The sequence below is a fragment of the Ixodes scapularis genome, unplaced genomic scaffold (assembly GCF_016920785.2).
Source record: "Ixodes scapularis isolate PalLabHiFi unplaced genomic scaffold, ASM1692078v2 PGA_scaffold2__306_contigs__length_199485367, whole genome shotgun sequence".
NCBI classification, from domain to species: domain Eukaryota; kingdom Metazoa; phylum Arthropoda; class Arachnida; order Ixodida; family Ixodidae; genus Ixodes; species Ixodes scapularis.
In genome coordinates this window covers 83,844,392-83,848,757 of record NW_024609857.1, presented here as the reverse complement: position 1 = coordinate 83,848,757, position 4,366 = coordinate 83,844,392, and the positions used below count along the sequence as shown (strand labels likewise).

The 4,366-nt window shown below is 47.8% G+C and overlaps 1 long non-coding RNA gene across 1 annotated transcript; it reads left to right on the top strand.

The window, feature by feature from the left end:
• The first annotated feature begins 921 nt into the window (after positions 1 to 921).
• On the top strand, positions 922 to 1,534 carry LOC115316534. Its single transcript, XR_005716365.2, has 2 exons — positions 922 to 978; positions 1,384 to 1,534. It is a non-coding gene; the product is annotated as an uncharacterized LOC115316534 (long non-coding RNA).
• Positions 1,535 to 4,366: the final 2,832 nt, after the last annotated feature.

The window sequence follows — 4,366 nt, the reverse complement described above, 5'->3', positions numbered from 1 at the left end:
ATGGTTGAGGTCGCTGTCGAATCGCTTGGTTGAGATTGCTGAAAAAGTAGGTCCCGTAAACAATTCCGGTAAAGTGTAAACACATTGGAATCTATATGGAGATCCCACTGCATCGCGAAAATTAGAACCCGCGAATTATTTAAAAACTTCAGCTTCGACCTTAATTGCGAAATATGGAGCCCGCGAAAAATAAGTCTGCAGTAAGCACAAATAAAGTTATTTCCTTATGAATTCCAGGATTTGAGTGTTTCTGGCTTACATTTGTCTAGTCTAAACTAAAATTTTGTGCTTAATGGACTGCAGGGATGACTTACTTAACTAAACGTTCCTGTCCATGCATAGAATAATTTATTAATTATACTATACTTAGATTATGTGGCTACACTTCCATTAAAGGTGTAGGGAAACGAAATTTCAGCGCTCATTTTCTAGCTTTAATGTGTTGCATGTTGCACCCTAACCTCAAAATCACCAGTCTTCCGTTGAAAAGCACAAGAAAACTAATTTTAGAGCTAAATAAACGACTTTCAATGTGCACCTGGTGGATGCATTCTGTTATGATCGGGCACCCAGAGAGCAGGTTCGGCTTCCTGGCAGCGCCATCGACCTCCCATCGACTGACCAGAGTCTTGGGCTCGGCATTCTGGCGCCGCCGAACATGCTGACCGACGCGGCGTGGGTGGGGTGCAGCTTCCGAGCGACGCCGAGCGGGCCACCCGGCACAGCGGGAGCTGACCCCCCTGACACCCCGCTGAGAAACAGAGGCCCGCTTCCTCAGCCTTCGGACCGGGTGCTAACGAACAATGGAGACAAGTGGAGACGTTTGGGTCTCGGCGTATAATCGGGACAGCTGCCTGTTCCTGCGTTCTTCTGGGAAACGGGACGAGAGGGATGCTTGGACCGGGGTGTGACCACGTGGGAGGTCTGCGTCCCGGGAGACTGCAGAGATGTCCCGTGGTGACGAAAGTTGTATGCTATGTAAGTTGACGAAAGTTGTATGTTATGTATTTTCCGTCATGCAGTGATGTATTGCCTTGATAAATGTTTGTGATTGTTTTCAAAATGTGAAAGTTGCAGAAGGTAGATGATTTTAAATATTAGGTCAGTCATAAAATTTAAGTCAATAGACCCTTTTCCAACGTCAGTGCGAACGCCTGTCCGCCATTGCTTGCTCTCATACTCTGAGCATATACTGAAAGCGAGCCCTGCGTCAGCGTTCAGCGAGAACTCGGATCCAGTCACGCACTTCGTGAGCAAGCAGTACTGACAGCCATTGTTGCTTGATAGACTTTTGAAAAGGGTTTACTGACTAGATAGATATTGTACAAACTATTTTACGAGAACATGTAATGTGACTGTCGGTTTTGTTTACATTACTTTCAGATGCCCGTCGGAGGTGCGTCAGCCTGTGACCAACTGGGAAAGCAGATGCAGCTCGCCTCAAAGAATTGCCTCATTAGCATGCACGAGCTACTTCAAAGTCTGAGACTGGAGGACAAATAAACGAGCCTGCGGGTGGAATGCATGTTCACAATTTCTCGAAGTTCGAGCATTTCTCTGTGCATGCACTTTCTGCTATCTTGCATAGGCTTTAAAAGGAAAGTGTTTCCCTGCTGAACTTCATGTTTCACTGATGAGTGAACCATGTGGTTAATACGATCGATATACACCAATACGCGGCTCTGACGTCACGTTGCTACGGTGGCGCTGCTACTGTTAGGGCGCATGTGCAGACGCTTTACGTCACGTGAATGTCGTTCTTGTGCACACGCAGTGCTTGCACCTCGTGTAGAAACTGAATTTGTTCACACCTCGTGAAAGCTTGTTGGTAAATAGTGCGTTGGCCTATAGATCATATCAACGATTTAAACTGCATGAACAATATCATCCATAACAACCATAGGCCATACAAACCATATGGACCATACAAACCGTACCAACCCGTATCAACCATATGACCCATACCAACCGTATGAACCATATGACCCGTACGAACCATATGACCCGTACCAACCGTATGAACCATATGACCCATACGAACCATATGACCCGTACCAACCATATGACCCGTACCAACCGTATGACCCGTATCCCATAACGCTATATGAAGACCCGTATGGAAAATTCATATGGTTTTTTTCAGTAGGGATAATATACATAAATCATCATTAACATACTCTTTCACTCACAAAATCCGTCACATCTCCTCATAATGAACGATCTTGAAAAACAAAATTCGTGTATAGTCCGCACGCGTAGAGAGTCCGCACAGCCTAAAATTTCAGCTTTTAAAGATGTATAGACCTTGGACTATAGCCCGGAAAATACGATATAAAAAATAAGCACACTGTTAAATATAAAGTCAGAGCCAGCAGCGAGCTGCAGAGTGGATGTTTACAACAATTAACCCTCCAAACTGCTTGAGAAATTTCCCGTCAAATTACGAGGGCGGTCAATAATTTTGTGCACGTCTTAGAGGCTCGTGAATCGAGTGCACTGGAAACTTCCGTTTTCGAAGCCGCTAAAACGTCGTTCAATGACATTGCATCGTTACAAAGACGTTAGCCGCTCGCTTATGTTGTCTGGCTGCATGAATGTTGTTGCAAAAACAAACACAGAAACTAAGCTTCCATAAAAGCTCGTACTCGCGAGTTCTTCTAAGAGATAAGGCGCAGGGCTCTGAGTAAAGGCGCCGCCGCTGCAGCACGGATAAATAAACACGTGCATATTATAACGGAAACATAACGTGCTGAAAAAGAAACACCAAAAGCACGATGTGTCGGTAGACGCCCGTGTTCTCAGACCGCAGATTTCGAACACGCTCGAGCACTTTCCGTCTTCAACCGAAAGCACTCGAACCGCGAACATGGAGAAATATTCGATTACAATACGTAAGCAAGACATTGCAAGGATAAAGTCACATTGCATACCTTGAAGTGGGCGATTTAGTCGTCGATGAGCTGATGAGGCCCTGATGCATCACAGAACACTATAGACCTTTGTCCGGAAGTGCTCTTTTTAGCCTCGACCGCAAGGAGCAAAAGCGAACAATAATCTCGAACCCAGACGCTCACGGGGAGGGGGGGCTGCGTCGGCCTGCACCGCCGCTTCCCGTTGAAGGCTTCTTCGCTGGTGTGCCGACTGCAGTTTCGCCGGCATCGGTCCTGTTTACCGCGGTATGTGAGTATAGTGCCCGTAATGTGAGAGCCGTGTGTCCATACGCCACTTTGCCGCTGTTGGTTTCCATCTAGCCGAGCCAGAAAACATCTCGCGACGAGTTGACTGCGCCGCGAGTGACGGAGAAGCAAACATGGCGACGGTTTGTGCGATTGCTTTGGTGGCTCCGGTGTTGAGTGTCTTCAACGTCCTCGTGAAAAGATTCCCCTGCCCTTCAAAGTTATCGCAGGCACCACGAGTGGCACGAAAGATGTGGAATCATCGTCTCAACTACAAATAAGCAGGCCTGCACGAGCAACAACGACGCCGAGCAGGCGCTCGGCACAGTTTTGTCGTCAGATGTTCTACAACGCCGAGATATTTTCATTTATCATTTGGAATGGCTTCAAGAGTGGGAAATTAATCTATTTCGCAGATTGTTAACGCCGAGGTGAGTGCCCTCCGTTGCAGTGCCGTTGTCGCGCAAAGTGCAGAGAAAACCCGGTGGCGATGGCGGCGGTGCTCTTTGATCGCTTTGATCTTGCGCCGTCGGGTTCATGGACTCCGGAGTAAACACGTGCGTCTGCTGGATCGGTGTTTTGGACTGCCACAAAACTCTTTCTCGCGGGCATTTACCTTGTGAAGCTTAGTGGCTCATTACATTTCGTCGTCGACTGCGCTCATTTGACTACGACGGACGAGCCTGCGTGATGTGAATTTCACTGCCTAAGATCCTTGGTGTGCTATAACGAGGGCTAATAAAATATCACCGCGAACGTCTGAACAAACGAGTCGAAGTTTCGTCTGTTATCATAACTGATCGCCTGTCACAATATTAATCAGTAGCGTTCCTAGACTCCGTCCCCCCAGGCACCCTGCCTCGTTGCCCGATAGTTAGTGTCTGTACCTCGTAGAATTCCAGCTCCCACTTCAAGTAAGTACCATCCTTTAGAACTGGCAACTAATAGTTTCGAACCCAGACGCTCGCAGCGTGTGTGTGTGTGTGTGTGGGGGGGGGGGGGGGGGGGGGGGACGCGTGCTAAGTTCTAACACACTCGGAGCCCTCGTTTTCGCCGCTTCGCGGCGGCAGACAAGGCGGCACATTACAAAAGAAAGCTAATCCGAGCTGTCTATGGAACTACACCCATTCGCTAGTCCCTCGATGAAACGTCGCGGTCTCGTTTTCATTCGCTAAAACGGCGTTCGATCG